At 38.7% G+C, this 23,184-nt stretch overlaps 1 non-coding gene across 1 annotated transcript; it reads right to left on the reverse strand.

The window, feature by feature from the left end:
- Positions 1-20,649: 20,649 nt before the first annotated feature.
- On the reverse strand, positions 20,650-20,768 carry LOC127793602 (5S ribosomal RNA). Its single transcript, XR_008021447.1, has one exon. It is a non-coding gene; the product is annotated as a 5S ribosomal RNA (ribosomal RNA).
- Positions 20,769-23,184: the final 2,416 nt, after the last annotated feature.

Raw genomic sequence — 23,184 nt, forward strand, 5'->3', positions numbered from 1 at the left:
GTTGCCCATGCTCACCAATCTCTATACAAGTACACTTGTCAACCATGCATGCCCTTTGAATTTCTCTTTCAAAGCCTATAATCCACATATCCCGGTCCTTGAGCCACGAGTCCCAACTCGAACTACCATCTCAGTCGGTGCACACATCATCATGATGGGCCTGCAACTCTCATAACATCAACTAATTTACTTACACCAAATCATCAATATCACTTCTCTATTGCCCTTTTTTTTTTTTCTTTTTTTCTTTTCTTCTTCTTCTTCTTTCTTCTTCTTCCTCTATTCTTCTTCTCTGCGAACCAGCCACTACCTACGCACAGCCCTAGCCACCCCTGGCCTCCGCCGCCGCTGCGACTACCTAAAGACGACACCACTGGCCCTGCAATCGCCGCCATCGACTGACACATCTGCAGCCTTAGCCACGACCTCTTACATGCATAGCGTCCCCGCCGCTGCAACTGGCCGAAGCCACCTCTTCCTGCCTCCGCCACTGCTCGCAACCCTCTTTGACCACCGATCAGACCCTCGATCCTCCTGTCGTCATCGCCGCGCATCGGATCTCCCTTGTCACCGGCCGCCATCACTTGATTGGCCAATGTCCGTTGCTATTCTTTTTCAGGTCTACCATTTTTCCCTCCTAGCCTTGGTTTTGAAATCTTACAATGTAGATGTTAAATTAGATTTAATTCGACCCGATCCAGTTAGATCTATCACATCCATCTAGATCTGACCCATTAGATTTATCCCCAAATCTAGTTAGATCTAGCCAATGCCCAAATCCATGTCAGGACCCGGGTTTCCATGTTGTGCCTGTACAGTTCGGAGGAGGAGATGCCCTATTGTGTGTTTTTGCCCCTTACTTCTTCCATGAGGAATCATCTTTTCATTTTACTACCATCCATCAGGTCTTTGGTGCCAGTAATGCCTCCAAAATCCTGTCCCAACTTCTAGTAAATGACTGGTTTGGGATAGTCGTTACACTCACTATGGAAGCTCTAGCTCGACTTCAAGATCCTGTTTACGACTGTGTATCCCATATTTTTCCCCTCGAACAACAGGTTGTCGATCTCCAACAATAGGTTGTCGACTTGCAAGCCTATGTAGCTTTATTGCAAAATTTACTATTTGCAAACCATTCTGCATATCATCAACCGGTTTCAAATTGGTTTCACCCACAATCTCATCCAAACCCTATTCCAGAACTTGATCCGAGCTTTGCCAACATTTTTGGACCCATCTCGCATGGATCACTACCCGTGGATGATCCAAATCCATTCGGGAGCTCTGGTTATCCCATTATCCCAGAGAATGTCTCACTTCCTAGTTTCCCAGAGGCTACTTCTCTATTTCACCCTGGTAAGACTAGCGGTAGCCAGTGGCCTAAATATCCCATTATGCCTGAACATGCCTCATTCCCTAGTTTTCCAGAGACTACTTCTCTATTTCACCCCGGCGAAACTAACGGTATCCAATGGCCTGATTATCTCATTATGCCCTAAAATGCCTTACTTCCTAGATTTTCAGAGACTACTTCTCTATTTCACCTCGGCGAATCTAGCAGTATCTAGTGGCCTCTTCATGACGACGTTGATGAGCTTGGACCCAAAATTTTCGGCAGTCATCATCGACATTGAGCATTGGTAGCATTCTAGGGTTTAACTATTTTTTTTTTTTTTTTTGTATAGCTTGATCTCTTGTAACTGTATTGAACATATGGAATGAATATTATATTTTTGGGTACTTTAATGTCTCATTCCCTTATCTTTACCCTTGCTCGCATATCAATCATAAATATCTCAGTCTCTTGCAACTGTTTAATAATTCATCAAATCGAGATAAAAATATCGACTCTTAATTATCATATCTTTCAAAACCTGATAATTTACATCCTCAGTCAAGCCACACATAGCTGATTATTAGATAATCTCAAGTTATTAATAACAATTTTATTTGTCAAGAAACAATTTCAATACATCTTCCGAGAACACATACTAACATTTCTCTCATTACCTTAATTTTCTTACGATATTTCACCATCTGGAAGTGCCTATACCACATATTAACAGGCTCCTTATTTTCATAAAGGATTATCCTAAAGATTTCTCACAGCTATTGGAACAACAATCCATAGTCATATCACCAGCTAGTGGCACACCTCGCACTCTAGTTCATTGGAACTTGGACCCCTTACAAGGTATAAACCCTATTGTGTTGTTCCAAATCTTCAGCATCTGATCGTCTCCCATGTCATCTGTTATGATGTTTTGGTCGACGAGTCTCCCGTACCTTACCACAAGCCATCAATCATCCCTTTACAGTGGGTTCCTAGATCCAGATTTGTTCACTGCGAACACCAAACTAGTAGTGTTGTCATGTTGCAAGGGTTCCTAGTCCCATCTCTGCGAGTCACATCTGTTGTACCACTGTCACCTCATCAATTGACGCAACTCACGCGCCATCACTTAGCCATCTTCGGCCTCTCATTTGACCCAATCCGTTGGATCCCTAATCTACATATCTTATTTTTGAGACACTAAATGATCTTCAAAAATCCTTATCCTTCGATCCACAACTCATCAGCTAGGCCCTCTCACATCAGACTAATTATCCATGATTCGACTATCCTCGATAACCACAGTTATCCTATCTTTCATTGTAATGATTTTGACTAATGACGTCAAATCAACAGCCTCTGAATCTCTCGGGTCCATAATCATGGTTACCGAGTCAACCTTACACCCGAATCACATCATCAGACCCTAACTTCAATAGCTAGATCATTTCTCTTGTATCAGCTTCCATTAGGCTTCCACTATTTACTGAGAATAGTAATCGTATACTGGAATAGTGTCTGTTAGTGAATAGTATATTAGGTAAGTTCCCAGGAAAGAGAGGTGGGTCACAAACGGACACACTTAAATACCAAGTCTTTCCTTAGCCATAACTTTTCTAGACATGCACTTTCACTATACTACACTTAAATCCAGTAACTTTTAAGACTTCGATCATCCATCCCCGAATCTCTAAATAGGGATTTCTAAATCTAAGTTTTTCTAACATCGGGTTCATGGATTCCTGATGATCTTTCCTAAGTTTTTATAGTTTGCTCTGATACCAACTGTAATACCCAGTTTTCCCAGCGCGCTATTACATAGGACAATTCTAGGATAATAAATTTTTTTTCTTAAAAACTATTGCTAAATCATATCACTCCTCATATCTATCCCAAGATCTCCATACATTTATCTCAAAAGAGAATCATCATAAACATTAAATGCGGAAGCTAGAGTTGAACCTAACATCTCAACATTAATCATAAATTAATTCTTACATGCTCATTAATCGTAAATAAGGTTATACATCATCATTAACTATAAGTGAAAGAAATTTTTCACAAAAATTTCCAACTTACCTTTTGGATTCAAGAACACTTCTCTAAAACTCTCTCAACATTCAAGTGAATCAAGAAGACTCAAGTGTAATGAATGAAGAGATTGAGAGCTTTTATATATATACATTAAATGGGTTGGGCTTCTCAAGCCCATTCCATTTAATGTAATTGGGCCAAGCCCAATCCAATAGTGTTAAATTAAATCCAATAGTGCCATTGGGCCAAACCTAATGTGCTAGCAAAAGGCCCAACCCAATTAATGATCAAATTGAATATAATTATTTAATTATTCTTATTTATCTAATAAATAATGCACTATTATTAGTAATTATAAAATTACTAATTTATCTATTTTCTCTTTGAAAGTGATTTCTTTTGGGTGGGACTTTCTGGGTTCACAAATAAATTGGTAACGAGAATAATCAACGATTAATTCTCGTAAATCATGAGTGACATCTAGCAATATGTCATGATTACCCAATTTATTGTGAAGTGGGTATTGTGAACCTTTTACTACGTTACCAAGCAATACGGTCCTTCTATCATCCTATATCCCAACAAGATATGAGATCATGGTCAGTAGGTCGAATCTCTTAATCTCGTCATATGACCAAATCCAAAATCAATCTTGACTAATTATGACACAACCCTTATGGAATAAATTCCATCGTCATTTTCTCGAGCGTGTTATAACTTAGGATTTCAGGAATATAAATTTTTTTCATATCACAATAGCTGTCATACATCACACAATATCTCAAAAATCCCTAATTTTCACCTTCTCAGCTTAACAAACCCGATAATCAAATAGCTAAGATAGGCGTCAAAATCTTGAATGCAGAAGCTAGATCGAACCTGATATGGTTCACAACCATAATACTTTATTTATCATAAAATTATTCAAGATGTCTACAAAATATATTACATGGACATCATCAAGTGATAACTGAACATATTAAACATATCCAAAATTACACAGGTTCGCACAAAAATATGCTAATCATGCTATAGACAGTAATTTAAGCTAATTCTTCAGCTACCTCCTTTCCCTTAGAGCCGCTCATCGAACCTAGAACGTTTGAATATTCCAGGGACATAGTCCAATTAGAAGATGAATCTTCTAGTGAGAAACTCCAAAAATAGTTTATATCGATGCATGATCAAGTATAAAATGTATGAGAAGACAACGAGAACTACTCTGAAGTGCCTCATGAACACGTCAGCCTCCTCCAACGAGAGCTTTCTCAATGGCGCACGCATAGCGCCTCTCGGGAGGTCCCTAACCATGTCACTTCGGTCTGACTTCATAGCACTCATTCAAGCACCACATCTGTTGTTCCTTAGGCTCACGGTCTTCCCCACGAGAGCTTTCTCGATGGCACACGCATAGCGCCTCTTGGGGGATATCTGACTTTTGCCCTCGGCTAACAACAAATAGGTACAACAGTATGGCCACACGAATTTTATAAATGCAACAGTTAAAAAGCCAATAGCATATAATTTTCAGAAAAATACATTTCATATATGCAACATGATTTCACGTAAGAGAATAACAAGAGTCTACGTACAAGAACTTCACAAAATACGTCTCATACAATAGAAGTCTCTCATAAGAGAATAAAAAATAGGATTTGGAGTATAGGAGTCTCACCTTGTTGGTTTATCTCTTCGACGGTATAATTTCACAGCAAACAGCCTAGGTTTCTGCAGAAAATATGCGTTTCGGTAAACCTAACCTCGAATATTTTTATATAGGGTTGAAGGGTATTAAAGTAGGGGCATAACTGGAAAATTTGAAGGAAAATAGGCCCCTCACACGCAGCCATTTTTCAGCGCGTGTAACTCACGCGCAGGCACCAAATTTCGGACAACAACGCCTCGTTTTCGTATTTTGGCCATAACTTTCTCGTTTTAACTTCGATTCGACCACCGTTTGAACCTACATGACCCTCTCTTCCCCCTCTACAGGATTATCAAAAAAATGGACTTACCTCGCTTTTTTTCTGACTGATTTTGACGAATTCTGACAAAAATCGGCAACTTCGACGAGGCTGGTTCTCTGCCGCTTCTTCGCCTTCCCGCCTTCTTGCCGAACTCCCTTCTCTCTCTCTAGAGAAAGCTCCTCCTCTTAGAGTGCTTCACTTCTCAAACTTGATTGGAATGATTTGAGAAGAACCCATGATGCCTTTTTATAGATTTCTTGAACCAATCACATTATGCCACTTGTCACAATCTTAGCCATGGACTCCAAAGACTCAAACCTATAATTGAATGGCTTTTGAAATCCAAAGCTAGAATGAATTCAACTTTTGAAATCCAAGCTAAAACCCCAAACTTCTTTTAAATAACACTTTGGCCCTTATTTCAAGTCCTCAACTTCAATATTTTACCACATAAGCTCTTAATTTTATTCTTATTTTGTTTGAATAATTCTCTAATTACAATTACACCCTCAAACATCAAATTTATCGAGATACTTAAAATCCCAAAATTAATAACTCAAAATTACTCAATATATACGATTTTTTGGAAGTCCCTTACCATCATTCGGTCTTTTTAGGCTACAACTTAGCTTAACCGAAAATCATTTCTGATTTTATTTCTTTCAATGTTATAAATCTCGCCTCGAGACTCTCGTCAAAAATATACCTTTAACCTTAGGTATCTAAGCTCTAGGGTACTCCCTATGACTAATTCGGTCACTTGTTGCCATTTCAAGCATATTTTTCGATATTTTAAACTCACTTAAAATACGTGGCAACTTCATGAAAATATGGGGTATTATATATAACATAAGCAATATCAGGCCTAGTACATAGCATCGCATACATTAGGCTTCCTATTGTTGAAGCATAAGGAATCCTAAACATGCGTTCTCTCTCTTCTTATGTCTTGGGGCACATATCACGAGAGAGGTGGATTCCATGTCTAAAGGGCAGCAGTCCTCTTTTGGAATCCAACATGTTGAACCTCTTCAACACTCTTTCTATGTACTTACTTTGAGAGGGTTCTATCAATCTCTTGGTTCTATCTCTATAGATCCGTATGCCGAGAATATAGGCTGCTTCTCCCAAAACTTTCATGGAGATCTTACTTGACAACCATACCTTTGTTGTTGATAACAATCCTATATTATTCCCAACAAGTAATATATCATCAACATATAAGACCAAAAATGCTATTGCACTCCGACTAACCTTTTTATAAACACATGGTTCATCAATGTTTTTGATGAAATCAAACGATTTGACTTCATCATTAAAACGGATGTTCCAACTTCTGGATGCTTACTTAAGACCATAAATGGATCTCTTAAACTTACATACCTTCCCTGCGTTATCTTTGGGTGTGAAGTCTTCAGGTTGCTCCATATAGATATCCTGATCTATATAATCATTCAAGAAGGCTGTCTTCACATCCATTTCCCAAATCTCATAGTCATAATGAGCAACAATGGTTAGTAAAATTCTAATGGATTTAAGCATGACGACTGGAGAAAAGGTTTCCTCATAGTCAATACCTTGCCTTTGACGATAACCTTCTGCCACAAGTCTTGCTTTATAGGTCTCTACCTTTCCATCTAAACCTATCTTCTTCTTGAAGACCCATTTACATCCAATAGGTACTATACCTTCTGGTGGATCTACAAGAGTCCAGACCTAGTTCTCATACATGGAATCCATTTTAGATTTCATAGCTTCTAGCCATTTATTTGAGTCGATATCTGATATCGCCTCTTGGTAAGTGGTAGGATCATCTGAGTGATCATTGTCTCTTACAAGGAATAACTCTTGTTCATTTAGGAAACCATATCTCTCCGGTTGATGAGGTATCCTCTCACTTCTTCTTATGGGAGGTGCAACACTCGGCCCTGGCTCCTCAATTGATACTTGGACGTCTCGTGGCATAGCTTCAGGCTCGGTGAACCCTTCGCCAAGTTCTATTTTCCTTTCATTGCCTCTTTCTTGAATAAACTCTTTTTCAAGAAAAATGGCATTTCTGCTAACAACAATTTGTTGCAGTTCAGGAATGTAGAACTCGTATCCTTAAGGAATCCTTAGGATAACCTACGAAACTATCTTTTAAAGACCGTGTCTCAAGTTTTTCTAATTTAAGCTTTTTCACAAAAGCTGTACATCCCCAAATCTTAGCATGTTTAAGATTGGGTTTCCTATCAAACCATATCTCATGTGGTGTTATAGGAATTGACTTGGAAGGAACTCTATTTAGGATATATGTTGCAGTAAGAAGGGCGTGTCCCCACAGAAACAAAGGTAAGTTTGTACAACTTAACATACTTCGGACCATATCTAATAAAGTCCAATTCCTCCTCTCTAAAACTCCATTTAGTTGAGGCATTCCTGGTGGGGTCCATTGTGAAATAATACCTGAGACCTTAAGAAAATCTTCAAACTCATTACTAAGATACTCGCTTTCACGATCTGATCGTAAGGCCTTTATCTTTTTACCAGTTTAATTTTCTACTTCAGATTTGAAATCTTTGAACATTTCAAAAGATTCAGATTTATGTCTCATGAGATAAACATATCCATATCTAGACATATTATCTGTAAAAGTTATGAAGTATTGATAACCTCCTCGGGCTATTACATTAATAGGCCCACATGCATCCGAATGTATAAGTCCTAAAAATTCTGTGACCCTTATACCTTGCCCAGTAAAAGGCAATCTAGTCATCTTACCAAGGATACAAGATTCACAGGTTGGATATGGTTCAGAACCTAATGGGCCCAGAAACCCATCCTTTTCCAACTTAATGATTCTGTTATCCCCTATATGACCTAATCTGTGATGCCACAGAATTTTAGAATTTGGGTTATCACGTGGTCTCTTATTATTATTTGACACATGCAGATGTTTACCAGTCACATTCAAAATGTAAAGACCACTGACAAAATTACCAGTAGCAATTAATTTATTTCTAAAATAAATTTCACAAACATTATTCTTAAAAGAAAATTCATAATTTTCTTTCACCAATACAAGAATAGAAATAATGTTCTTAAAAGCTCCAGGTACACATACACAATTGTTCAAAACTAAATTATGTTTATGCGATAAAAATAAAGAAATAGTGCCAATAACTGTGGCTGCAACTCTTGCCCCGTTTGCCACTTTTAGCACAATCTCATCATTTGCGAGCCTTTTACTTTGTTCCAGATCCTGTATAAATGCACAAATATGAGTTGTCACTCCAGAATCTAGAATCCATAAAGTAGAAGAATAGGCAATGAAAAAATACTCATAAACTATCATCATACCTATCGCTTCCTTCTTCAAGGAACTAAGGTAATCTTTACAGTTCCTCTTCCAATGCCCATCTTTGCCACAATGGAAACATTTCCCTTTAGAAACAATTTTTCCCTTCTTCTTTTCAATCACTTTAGTTGCTTGGGTGGCCTTCTTTTTCCCTTTTCCTTTTCTGGTCTTACTAGAAGAGGACACAGCCATCACAATGCCTGTTTTCATGTTTCCCTAGGCCGTTAGTAGCATATTCATTAGCTCTGCTGGAGTACACTCAATCTTGTTCATATAGAAGTTTAAAATAAAGCTCCCATATGAATCTGGCAAAGACTGAAGAATCGCATCTATTTGAAGATATTGATGCATTGGAGCATCTAATTCATTTAGTTTATCCATCCAAGAGATCATTTTGAGAACATGGTCTCCAACTGATCCTCAAGGAGACATCTTTGCTCGAAAGATTGCTTTAGATATCTCATATCTAGCACTACAACTTTGCTCACCATACAACTCTTCTAAATGAGCAATAATCAAATACGTATTCGGCATCTTATTATGCTGCTGCTGTAACTCTTGACTCATAATAAGCAAGATGCAACTCTTAGCAATAAGATCATCCTCTTGCCACTCATGGAGTGTATCTTGTTCCTCCTGAGTAATGTGTTCAACGGTTGGCTCAGGGATAGGCGCTTCCAAAACATATGTGATTTTCTCCAAGTTTGTAATCAGTTTTAAATTTAGAAGCCAGTTATTAAAATTTGGTCCAGTTAGCCGATTCGTGTCAAAAAATTTAGAAAGTGAGTTTAGGAAAGCCATTTGATGTATCTGCAGAAAATAAGTAGATTATTAGATATCTTGTTTTTTCTTAATTTGATTTTGGTCTTTAAATCAAACAGTACCTCCCACTAAATTTTTCAAATTCCTTACTTCCATTAAAGGAAAAAGCGAATTCACGTTGGTATTTGGATTCTTATTAAATTTATTACTCCTCACATAATAAATTCTTAGAATAATAAATTCAATAAGTGGACAACTATTGTCCAGTATATCTTATGTACGACCCAAATATTTTACTTCGGCTCCCAGTCCAATGTATCACATAATAGTTTCTTGGCAATTGAACATAGTTAAATCATACCATCACGCTGACAAGTCTGCACAGTTGAATACCGATTCCCTCACATAATAGTTTCTTGGGTCTCGATATTTGTGCATCCCCATCTCATCAAATGTTTTTAAATAGAAATTAAAACATTTTAATCAATGTGCAACCCCTATGTATCCATAGCTGATTGTAACACCCTGTGTTACCGGTGTTAGAAAATAAGAGAAGTTTCCAAGAATGCTCTTTGAGAGAGAAGCCTGAAATGAAATGACGGTGCCCTAGAGGAGGAGCGTAATTTGGATAGTGAGCGGTCCGGCGGGCCCTAAGGTTAGTTTCGAGAAATGAATTAACAAATTACCAAATCGACGACAGGGAATGCCTCGGGACTTGGATGTCCAGGAAATGGGACAAGGGATTGGTGAGCGTTTCGAGATGAGACTAATGACGTTGAAAGAAGCCAGATCGGGAATAGTTTTCAGTGCCGCTATTATATAAGCTTAAATTATTGGCTAAACCGAATGTTCATGAGGGCCAATAGGGAAATCACCGGTAAGTCAGAGGGGCCCGAAGGGTGGCCCGATTTTATGAATAAGTCAACCCTAAAGTGTTCTCAAGTTGAGATAAGATCCTGTGAAGGCACAAGGATGAGATCGATTTTATCAAGTAATGATCAATTATTAATTTTGGAAAATCAAGATTTTTAGTGTCTTGAGGGCATTTATTTAAGACCTTAGAGGGTCTAAATGAGATTATTAAAACTCCCTAAGTGGAATTATGGAGTATTAGTAGGGTTGATGCGTAATTATTAAATAATTATGTGTCTTATGGTGTAATTAAATGTGTTTAATTAAGTGTAAATAATATATATTATGTGTAATATATATATATATAGGCATTGGATGCCCAAGCTCCAACAATGGCCTTTTCTTTGGATTTGAAACAGTGGGAGAGATCGAGAGATAGCTCGCGAGAGGGAGAATCAGATCGAGAGAATGGAAGAGAGCTCGCGAGAGAGAGAGAGAGAGAGTAATGAGGGAAAGGGATGATCGGCCATGGCAGTAGCTGCCATGGTCGACGATGAAACGAGCAGCAAGCGAGGGAGGCTGGCAACAGCAACATGGAGGGTCCAGCGACGGCGAGCAGTGTTTAGAAGCCGCTTTGAGCCGGTGATGGTGGCTGGAGGCGACGGGAGGCTCTGCAGTTGCAGCAGCAGTAGCAAACAACGCGCAGCTGGTTGCGCGTAGAAGGCCGAGCCGACGTGGCTTGCGGTGGTCGGCGACAGTAGCAGGGCATTTGGCGATAGTTGGCGGTGGTGCTGGCAGCACTAAGGGATGGCGGAGGCGAGGTGGTTGGCCGAAGGCTGGTGTGTGTGGGAGCAGCATTGCGAGGAAGAAGAAGATGCGAAGAAGAAAGAGAAATGAGAAAAAAAAAATAAAATAAAGGGAAAATGGAGAAAATAAGGAAAAAAATAGCTAGAAAATTCTAGAAATTTGAAAAAAATCTAAAAATTAAATTAAGGCTCGAGGAGCATGCTGGAAGCCCAAAAATGGAAATTTAGGCAAGATGTGGCGGCTCGAGAGGCAACGCCGGTATGGGCATTTTTTAAAATTTCTCCTCCAAAATGACTAAAGGTAAATTAATAATTTCTTTTCATTTAATTTGCATTATGTGAGATGTTGTGGAATAATATAATATGAAGAGTTGGTTGGATTATGCCCGCAGTTGGGGTTTATTAGAAGTTATTGATGAGTGATTTTGCGGTGTATAGCAAAAACATAGATCCTTGTTTAAATTTTGTTATTGGGTTTTGTGATTTGAGTCTAGGGTCGATCGAGGAGGCGGTGATCCTAGAAGAGTTTGAAGTTTGGCCTAGCGTTCTTGCCCGTGGTAGAGATAACGCTTCAAGCCAGGTACGAGACGGCCCAAGGGCGACGGCCTTGCGAATGTTTGATAATATGGTTAAGTATATGTTATGTGCAGTTGTGTGTTGTGCATGTTCTATAGATGGTCTAGTGGAGTCCTATGGCTATGGGAGAGACTAGATGCATACTAGGGTAGGGGTAATTTGGGAGGTTAATGCCTCGAATAGATGGGTTCAAAGGGCAATGATGTCTCACCATTCATGCATACTTATTTGTCATTGCATCTCATATATTATCTTGTTTACATTCATTTGCACCCTTACTGAGTCATTGTGACTCATGAGATTTTAGCGACTAGTGTTGTTGCATGTATTGTGAATCGTATTATCTCTTATATGTGTTCAGGTGGTGGTATGTATATATATATCCTTGTGGATAAATGTGTATGTTATTGGGCACTGGATGGTATCCAGTTTGTTGTAATCGGTATAATGTAGTATATGATTGTGTAGACTTCTGGTTGTTAGTGGCTTGCTTGGTGGAGCCAAGTTTTAGGATCAGGTAAGAATCAAAGAGGTACTTTCGATAAATCCCCAGTACTCAGCAGATATTTGATGTACTAGTTTCATGCCTGGGTCCACCTTTGGCTTGTGGTGAGACGAGTTGAAGAAATGTGAAGCTCACTCGAGTTTCGGGTCCCATCTGTTATGTTTTTTTTTTTTTTTTTTATGTTTTGGGACCCACTCCTCGAGTGGAGCGAAGGGAAGGACGAAGCCTAGTCCCCACCTAGGACGTTTCCCGATGAAACATAGTCCATCTCTTCATTAGTTCGATGTTGTGTGTGAGTAACTGGTCGATTATTTACCGGTGGCACTCATAGGTGGGAGCGGGTCTTTACAGTTGGTATCAGAGCATGGCTAGCAGTATGAGTGGGAAAAGCTAGCGTGTTAGTGGTGTTATGTATGGTCAATTAAGTGATTGATGTGAGTGAAATTGCCAAAGTAATGAGTTGGGGATTGTCTGGCATAAGTTTGATGTAAGTCAGAATGTCTTAACTGTTGAGATGGGGTCGGGAACGGTTGTTTGTAATTTTGAGATTCAAATGAGAGTTAATGCAATGGCCTCGAAAGTAAGGACATATGGTCTGAGAACCCTTCAGATTGGGTCAATGTGGTGAGGCATGTGATGATTTGAATGGTATACTCGGATATTCCCGTTATAGGAATAGGAAAATACCATGGGTTGAAATGATATATCCGTAAGAAGTATACAGGTCGAGGCAATGAAGAACCAAAGACCCAAGTGTGGGTGTGGTGTTAAGAAACCTGAATTTGGGAATTTGGGGATAATAAGTGTTCTTAGGATAAGGATTCCTTGAGATTGATGTGTTGAGGCTCGTGTAGGGACATAAAGCCAAGTCATGATAAGAGTCATGAAGGAGTAAGGAGAGCCTGAGGCATAACTAATCCGGGAGGGGATTAGTGGAGCATCCCTATGTTAGGGATTGGCCAAGCATATATGAGGGAATAGAAGTTTCCCTTGGAAGTGGTGTAGTAAGGTTTGTGCGCTTGACATAGAATGAGCTAAAGTGGGATTTAGCTCGAAGTTTAAGGAGATGAGTCGTTAATGGGCCATGTGACAAGCTCTAGGAAGGGAGTAAGGTTACTTGTAATAAGGACTCTGAGGGGAGTCGTGTATGATGTATGCCTGCTATATGTATACGATATGATGTGAGAGTATCGTTATGATCCCAGAGAGGATGTGCCTAGGGTATGAGTGGGCCCTACCTGTTTTCAAGATGAAATGAGTCTATCCTAAGGAAGGATATGTGTGTAGCAAATGGATCCTAGTGGGCTTAGAATGAGATGAAAAAAAACCCTAGCGAGTCGAGTTGAGATTCAGAGGGATTCAGAGTGGGAATGTATGAGTTAGGCATGTGTTGACGTGAGTGTGGAAGCCATAGGATTAGTAGTCCTTGTTGTGAGGAGCTAAGAGATCATTCATGTGAATAATGATGAGGGGCCAATTAAACTTTCATTATGACGCTTGAGGCCTAGTGGGACGCCTAAAGTCGGGAGATAAGAGGTGAATAGACCCTCGTTGTGATGCTTGGGGTTGGGGATGACGCCTAGGGTCATGAGATCCTTGTTTAGGAGGCGAGAAGGTCACCCAATGAGGGATCTGAATGGGTATGTGGGCCGAGGGCGATGAGTTTGTGGCAACAGGACATCCATGGGTTATAAGCACACAAGAAATGCCAACTTTGGATGTCGAGTATGCAGGGGCGTGGCGAGTGACGTAGAGGCCCCGGGTTGAAATTCTAAAGTCTTGGGAGCCTAAGTAAGATGTGTTGAAAGGACGAGCTGTGTGTAGTGACTGTATGCATACGTGGGTATGCAAGGGGAGACGTGAGGTCTCAATTTACTTGGAGGGTGGCAGTAGGTGCTCCAGAAGATGGGTGCCAGAATCTGAGGTAAACTTAGCATGATGGGTATGGATTGAGAGATCGATGCTAGTCAAGTCGTTAAGAGATTGATAAGCATAAGCTCTTATCTTATTCAATACAACAAAAACAGGCATTAACAACCAAAAATTAACGACGACATTAGTTTTGGTCGTTAATGTAGTATTATTAATGACTAAATATAAATCTCATCATTATAAAATAACTTTTAACGACAGGCAAAATAAGTAGTTGTTAATATACCATTTTTCCGTCGTTAATAACTACAATTTTTAATTTGAACCATAAAATAATAATAAAATTATTAAAATTTAACTAATACTTATATAAGCAATTCTTAATATAATTATATTTTTCTATAAATGAACAAATATAATTATTAAACTATGATAATTGAGCATTAGTTATTTATTGATAATATAATATATTAAAAAAATATCAACATATTAAAAAGAATACAATTTATCAAACTAATTTATTATAATTATTAGATTTATTTATAATATAATTTTATTTTTAAATAATTATTAATTTAATACAATCATTTAAATTATTTGATCAATTATCATAATCTTAAATTATTTTATTTTATCAATCAAATAATTATTAATATTATTTTTATAAATTATTTTAATTTTTATTAATTAACAATTTAATATTTAAAAAAATAAAAAAACCAAAATATTTGGCCGGTGTAACACCCCACTTTCCAATTACACAAAGAAGCATTAAGATATTCATTTTATGCTAATAATGATCTCGAACGTTATTGGAAACCCTTATCAACGGAAGCATTGGATCGAACCTGAAAGTTTAATCAAAGCTAGACAAGGGGGTTTCCATTAGATTTTATTTCCAAGAACAAGAAATGCTCATGACTTCCAATATTCCAAAAATGACTCAACACATCATTGTAGGTATAGATATAGGACACCCACATACACACACTTGTTACAACCCTGAGTACCCTAGCTGCTATTCACAATACATTACTTAGGCTACAAGGGTACATAATGAAACCAAAATCCCAAAGCTAGCTAAGCTCCACCTCCTTACCCACGCTTTGATTTGGAACCTGAAACACTTGATATTTCTAATAAAGCTGGGACATTGAATGTCCCAGGGGTATGAAACACCCGAGTTAGACAATTACATCTAAGTGAGTGAATCAGAAAAGAAAATATATGTGCGTGCAAATGCAATAATGCTATTATGAAATCCACCCCTGTGGTAGCAATGCCAGGGTGTTGCAATCACCCCGTGGTCATCATAGTCACCCCTGGCTCACCGTAAGAGCACGAGTTCTTCCATGATGGCTTAACAACTAGCCACAGTCACCAACACAAACATGATATATGACAAAGTAGAAGGAATATGCATAGCCAAGGGAAAATAAGACGTGTAAGCCACAAAGGCATGTTATGCACGCCAACATCCACACACAAGTGAAGCAACAAATGCTCAAAGTTTCATAAAACATGTGGGAATCACTCACCTTGATCGTTTTCCCTTCGATAGCACTGTTCACAGCTCGATTTCGAGCACTAGGGGCTATTTCTGCAGAAATCACGCATTTCAGTGAACCAAAACTTAAATATTTTTATATGGGGTTGTAGATAATTAAAATAGAAGAATTATGGTGAAAATTTCAGGTCAAATGGAGGCCAGACGCGCCTCCAGAAGAGTGGCCACGCGTCATCTTCCTCCCTGTTACGGATTCTGCAACTGAAAATTAAAAATGTTATAACTTGCTCATTTTTTATTAGATTCACTCTCCGTTTGAACCTACGGACTTCCCTTTTCGTGCTCTACGACCCTATGGAAAGAGAATCAACTTACCTCTTCAATTTTCTCACTATTTCGGATGATTTCTGATGAGATGTCTCCACCCTTCCTCTTCCTTGCTTTCTTTGATTCTTTCTCCTCTTGTTTTGCTTAGTGTACTCACCACACTTGTTATACTTCACTCCCATGTAGGTCTCCCCCCCCCCCTTTATATAAGCTTTCAAAGCATCCATATCTCTAGATATTACTTTCCTCTTAAATTACACATTTTTCTCCTCAAGCCATCATTACTACATTATCCCTTAGCTTTTAAGTTACTACATTTTTCTCCTCAAGCCATCATTACTACATTATCTCTTAGCTTTTAAGTTACCCCATTTTTTTCTTCCCAAGTCGTCATTACAACCCTTGAATTATCCCTTTGGATTACCTTTAATTTCCATTTCCTTCCAATCCCAAGCCTCCAAATTACACCTCCACGTGACTTTTAGGATAAGAATCTATTATGACAATTATCTCTCTTTTCCAAAGCCAATCTCATTCTTCCAAGTCATGCCACCATAAGACTTTAGGGTAAAAGCTCATTATTACCTTATCTTTCTAAATCCAATCCTATTCCTCCAAGTCATGCCTTCATAAGACTTTAGGGTAAAGTTCATTATTTCAATCCTTCATTTTTTACGTTAATGCCTTGAATCAAAATACCATTCATTTTGCTATTATAATTTTCATTACAACATCCAAGCTTTATATCAAGTTCCGGGGTATTACAGCTAGAGTTGCCTCACCTTTTCCCCCTGCATTCCCAAATCTATTTTCCCCCAATCCCTAATTCCCAAATCTATTTCCCCTTCACTCCCACCCACCTCCCTCTATCGCTTCTACTGCCTCAACTCCTCTGCCACCTCAACACCGCCGCCATCTCCAACTCCATCACGGGCTCTTCTCCGTCGCCTCCGCCTCCTCAGCACACTCGCTTCAGCAATTCTTTATAACATGGAACCCTCCTCCCTCTTTCACGCATAAAATTTGTACCTATCACTTCTCTCTTGTGTTCTTGGATTCGAATAGGTTGAAAACCCTAAGTCTCTCTGCTACTGAAAGTGTTTCATGTAAGTGAGTGAAGAATGGGAGCTTCATACAACGAGGACCTCCCGAGCTAGAGCTACGTGACATTAATGGAGACTAACATCTCATCCACGATAACATGCACGGTAACATCTCACTCGATCCAGTAATTATCTTATATTTCTTGTTCTTTCTTTATGTGTGCTTTTTCGAAATTGTCCGAGATAATTGTGTTTTTGATTCATACATCAAGCAGACATCTAGAGTTGCTTGGAGCTTGCTAGTTTGTATTTTGTTCAACTCACAACAGAGTTTTGTACTTCCGGTTGGATGATTTTGGATTGCGAATATGTAAACACTTCTGCATAAGTTCAAATATAGTTGTCCGTTGGAATACTCAAATATTTGAATTGAACTAAGATATTTTGTTTGGTTGCGTTGGTAGTTGGTTTGGAGGCATTTAAATTCAGAAATTTAGAATTCGGTGGAGGTTATGGATTTGCTTCATGCGTAAGAAATAAAATCTGTGAAGATAAACAGGAAGAGTCTTAACTTACTTTCCAATTTAAACTTGAACCTTAATGCTTTTTATGAAGGCTAATCTGCTTGAGATGTTTTGTGAGCGGCTTTGCGTGCATGAGCTTTGAATTTTGCAAGATATTGTTTATGGTTTATAACCTAATTTCTTCTTCTTTCTTTGCAAATATCTTTTGTAATTTAGGTGAATTTCTTATTATTAGTTCAATATTTAAAGACAGATAAAGGTCTAATGTAATTTCTATTCATAATTGATGCTTATATACTCGTTTGAGAATTTTCAAACAATTATTAAGTAGAAAACTTGATTGTATTTCTGGTCTCTGAAGTTCATTGATACAGAACAGTTTCAGAGGCAAGTCTGATTTTTACAACTATAAAAGTTTTTTTATCCTAGTTTTTCGTATTGTGCTCGTTAATGGTTGTTTCTTTCTACTTGAAGCGTTATCTAATAACTTGTTGATTTTCTTCATATTGCAGACTTCGTGATTTAAAGCAACTTGGTGAGGCTTGATTTTTCTGGTGTATGAAAATTTATTTACAACTTATGTAGCTGTTTCTGCTTTCATTTTTTGAAGATGAATTGTCATTTTTTAACCACTTTTTATAGATTCAAGCACATTAGAATAGAAGGTATCCAAATAATCCTGGAAGAGTTTATCACTTTCTCCTTTTGAGTAGAAAAAAGATATGAGTTCAAAGCCATACCTCCTCATGATATTTATTTCAGATAAAATTTGGAGATGTTGCTAATGAGCTATAAGTGAGTTGTGCTTGATGGCTTCTATAATTTTTTCTCTCTATTCTTGTCCCTATTTAATTCACAAAGAACTTTTCCAAAACAATGTTGTCTCGTATCTTAACATTTACTATGGCTCTATCAGTTGGATTTGACTAATACATTGAAATAAAAATCAGCATGCAACAAAACATCAACATGAGGGTAGAATTTGTGGCAATACTCTTGTTACAGCATCTCACTCTAGCATTTTAGGGCTTTATTAAGGATGAAACGTTCCATGGTGTTCAAACCATCAAAACGCTTGTGCCTAAATTTTGTATGAAATTTCCTTCCACTGAGGTTTAGAGGTCAAAGAGAGGGTTCATTTTTTACATCCAATAAAGGTAATTTCTTCAGATCCAGATTATGTAACAAAAATCTTCCGGAGGATTTGAAGAATTGGATTGGCTACCGTGACCAGGTTTTTTCTAGATGCCTAGTTTGTCTCTCATCTAAAAGGATCCAATTAAAAGTTCTTTGCAAATTTTTTGGTTCCTAACTTGATAAATTTATTTGGTCTCCAGGTTCTACACTCTAGTGAAGGCCCAGTTCATGCAGTGAAGTGGCAAACAAATCTCATTGTATATTTTTGAATAGTATATATGTAACATCCCGAAAATTGAGAAATAAATAATGATTATTAATATTGGTGTTTGAAGTCATTATGGAATATTGAGGAATTAAGGAAAAATAAATATTTATGTTGTAACGACCCGTTAGAGGGCATAGTATTTATTCAGAATTAGTTAATTAATTATTGAAGTAATTAATTAAGAGAACTTGCCATTTAATTTTCAATGTGGCAATTTAGAATATTTTTAATTGAGAGATCAACATTTAATTCTTTATTTAGTGTTGAAATTAAATGCAAGGACTTGAGGGTCATTTAAGAAGTTGTTATTTATTTAATTAGTTAATAAGAGTTATTATGAGATTAAGAGTCCAGGTGCGAGAAGGCTTGGGCTTAGAAGTCTCCAAGTTATAATGGGAATGTGAGATGGACTTAGGGCTGTTTATATATATATATATATTTGATCGTAGCCATATGTTCTTCACGCTGCAAGAACAGAAAGCAGGAGCCAACAGTGGGTTTAAGTCTTTGCTTAGGAAGATTTTCGTTGCAATCGTTGATCCGATCAGAGTTAACATAAGGCAAGTATCCTATCTGTAATTCCTTTCATTACAGATTCATAATAGTTTGTCCTCAGTTTATTCCAGCGTTCCATTGAGTTCTCAGATTTATATCAATTCCAGTGTATATATATATGTATGCGTAGAGCAGTGAGTGCATGAGGAAGTTATGTGGGATTCTTTATAGTGAATCTTTTAAATATGATCTTCAAATCATATTAGCAGTGATCTCAGAATACCAAGACTCTTTGTTTTGGGTTCCCAGTTTAAGCAGATGGTATGTTCAAGTATATATATATATTCTCATGGATATATTATTACCCAGTGAATTATGTTAAGCTATGCATAATCCTTTACATCGTTTTCTTTCATAAGTGATTGATTTAATGCATCTTGATATTATTTTATATTAATTGGGATTGTTCTCCCAAGATTTCTTTTGGAATGGTGTAGTGATGCTAAGTTTTGATTCAAGATATGGTCTCTGTTATCGTAAGCTTCGTTTTGTATAAGTTTCCAGTCATTCGAATGAGTTCAGTAGTATCCGAATGAGTTTTCAGTGCTATCGTAAGTTTTTCCCTTATAATGTATCAGTCATTCGAATGAGTCGCTTTTTATTCGAATGAGTCATGTGTTATCGTATCATTCGTATGTATTTTTGAAGTTTTGAGACTGTCATTCGAATGAGCCCTTGAAGATTTGAATAAGTTGTTGCTTTGTATAGTCTAGCATTCAAATGAGTCTCTCTGTCATTCAAATGACTCGTGAGTACCCCATAAATTCATTCAAATGAGGGTACTGTTGTAACGGCCGGGGTCCACATAGCAACGTATTATCTGGTTTAGGTTGCAACCAATCCCCGGTTTTATCGCTCTAGGATTTAATCCCAAAACGCGCATCACTATGTAGAACACCCTCCGCACTTATATGCCCAGTTCCCCCCCTTTGCATGGCCGATGTGGGATTCGCCTAAGGTGCTTACACGCACCCCCCCTTGGGACTCAGCGTCCTCGTTGAGGTTTGCCCCACCACCGCACTCAGAGGCTCGGGGGTCGGCTCTGATACCATTATGTAATGGCCGGGGTCCACATAGCAACGTATTGTCCGGTTTAGGTCGCAACCAATCCCCGGTTTTATCGCTCTAGGATTTAATCCCAAAATGCGCGTCACTATATAGAACACCCTCCGCACTTATATGCCCAGTTCCTTCCCTTTGCATGGCTGATGTGGGATTCGCCTAAGGTGCTTACACAAAAAGAATGGGTGCAACACGAGGACTTCCCAGGGGGTCACCCATCCTAGTACTGCTCTCGCCCAAGTACGCTTAACTTTGGAGTTCTGATGGGATCCGGTGCATTAGGGCTAGTATGATCGCACCCCAAGGAGACGAGCTGGGTCGATTGAAACCCTTCTCTATCAACTCTTCCAACTGGGTCTTCAACTCCTTAAGCAGCGCGGTGGTGGGGCAAACCTCAGTGAGGAGGCTGAGTCCCGAGGGGGGTGCGTGTAGACTCCTATGGGGGGTGCGTGTAGGCACCTTAGGCGAATTCCACATCGGCCATGCAAGGGGGGAGATCTGGGACCGATTGTAAGGTCGCATGACAAGGACGTCATGTGCTTAAGGGGGGAGAATGTAATACCCCGAGAGTGCAGAGAAGTTAGTATATATCGAGGATAATGTAAGAAAGGAAACAACACTAGCTGGATACCTTTTGAGCTGAATGTTGGCAAAGAACTCCCAAGTTAAGCGTGCTTAACCTGGGGTAATCCAGGGATGGGTGACCCCCCTGGGAAGTTTGCGTAGGCCCATCAGGGTAAGTTGTTCCGGTCCTTCCTATCGCTCGATCGGGTCGTTATAGGTGATATCAGAGTCGACCCTCGAGCCTCTAAGCGCGATGGTGGGGAAAACCTCAGCGAGGAGGCTGAGTCCCCGAGGGGGGGTGCGTGTAAGCACCTTAGGCGAATCCCATATCGGCCATGCATCGGGGGGAGATCTGGGACCGGTTGTAAGGTGGCATGACGAGGACATCATGTGCTCAAGGGGGGGAGAATGTAATACCCCAAGAGCCTAGAGAAGTTAGTATATATCGAGGATAGTGTAAGGAAGGAAACAACACCAGCTGGATACCTTTTGGGCTGAATGTTGGCAAAGAACTCCCAGGTTAAGTGTGCTTGACCTGGGGTAATCCAGGGATGGGTAACCCCCCTGGGAAGTTCGTGTAGGCCCATCAGGGTAAGTTGTTCCGATCCTTCCTATCGCTCGATGTGGGATGTTACAACTGTTGCATTCGAATGAGTCACTTTTTGCCAGTTCAAAAGTTGGAAGTTGTCAAAATTCATTCGAATGAATTTGTGAGTCATTCAAATGAGTCATTGATCAGATCCGAATAGCCTTTGTTATATATCATCTATCATTCAAATGAGCCTCTGTCATTCTAATGAGTCTCTATCATTCGAATGAGTTTCTGCCATTCGAATGAGCTTGCTGTAATCCATTTTTTTTCATAAAAATGGGCTGCTGTTTCATCCAAATAGTATCATATGGCATCCGAATGGCTTCCAATAAATTCTTAATGCAAGTCTTAAATTTAATATAAATATTCAATAATTCAAATATTGAATTTTTATGCCAAGATATGATAAAAATCCAATAAGCCATGCCTATACTCAGAAATATCAGAATAATTGTGCCTCAATATGGTTGGTAAAAATCATATACCATGTTTAGTAGTTAATTATAACATGATCAACATTATTTTGTGAGATTATGTGCATACACATTGGTATGAGCATTGAGTATGACTTTCTATGGAGCACTACATATTGTGTGCTAGCATGTATGTGAGCATTGCGTTATGCGCGCCAGGCGGCTAGTCCGCGGGGATCCCACCAGTTTTCAGTTGCAGTTTGTGTGTCGCTCACCTAATGTCGATCAGGGAGCTAGGGGCATATTGTCCAAAGTATGTGCTTACAGTTTTTTATGTTTGCAGGACACAGATCAGTTAGGTATGTATTACAGTTATGTGGGCCTACGTGCCAAAGTTGCATACCTGCATTTAGTTACAGTTTATGTGCATTACATCTTGTAAATGCTATCCAATGATTATTATATCTCTCAGTACAAGTTCAGTAAGTATTTTATCAGCATCGATATTCTTCGATTCAGCTTCAGTTATTCTTTCCAGTTTATTACTTGATGAGCTTTGTAGCTCACCTTGTACTCTTCACCATTCCAGGTCCTAGTGGGGGAGTACCAGATGTGGGGCCTAACAGTAGTGTCCAGTAGTGTGTGTACATGGAGCCGCTAAAGATCAAAGATGTCTGGGAGTTTATTAGTTGGTGTTTTATTAGTTTAGGTTTATTTTATATTTCAGTTTAGGGATTTTCCCTTAGATGTAGTTTATGATTTTTAGTTGATGTTGACTCTGAGTTTTATTTCAGTTGATTGAGATATTCAATATTGGTATCAAATTTCAGTTTATCAGTCAGTTTATTTTATTTTCCCGTAGTACCTCTTCTCGGGCGGTTCTAGGAGAGGGGGTGTTACAGTATTGGTATCAGAGCAGGGTTTTGAGGAGTCTCCAGTACACACATAGGATGTTGGGTAGAGTTAGGACTTGTGTCCATCGGTTAGATAAGTCGGCCTAATTTACAGTATTCTAACCCTAAGTGGTGATGCAGGAAGATGAGTAATCAAAGAGGGCGACCCCGTACTCGCAGTTAGGTTACTTCTAGGCCAAACGAGGTTCCAGTACCCACACCAGGCTCACGAGGTTCCAAAATTCTTTTTTTTTT

Source organism: Diospyros lotus, chromosome 1, assembly GCF_014633365.1.
Source record: "Diospyros lotus cultivar Yz01 chromosome 1, ASM1463336v1, whole genome shotgun sequence".
Taxonomy (NCBI): Eukaryota; Viridiplantae; Streptophyta; class Magnoliopsida; order Ericales; family Ebenaceae; genus Diospyros; species Diospyros lotus.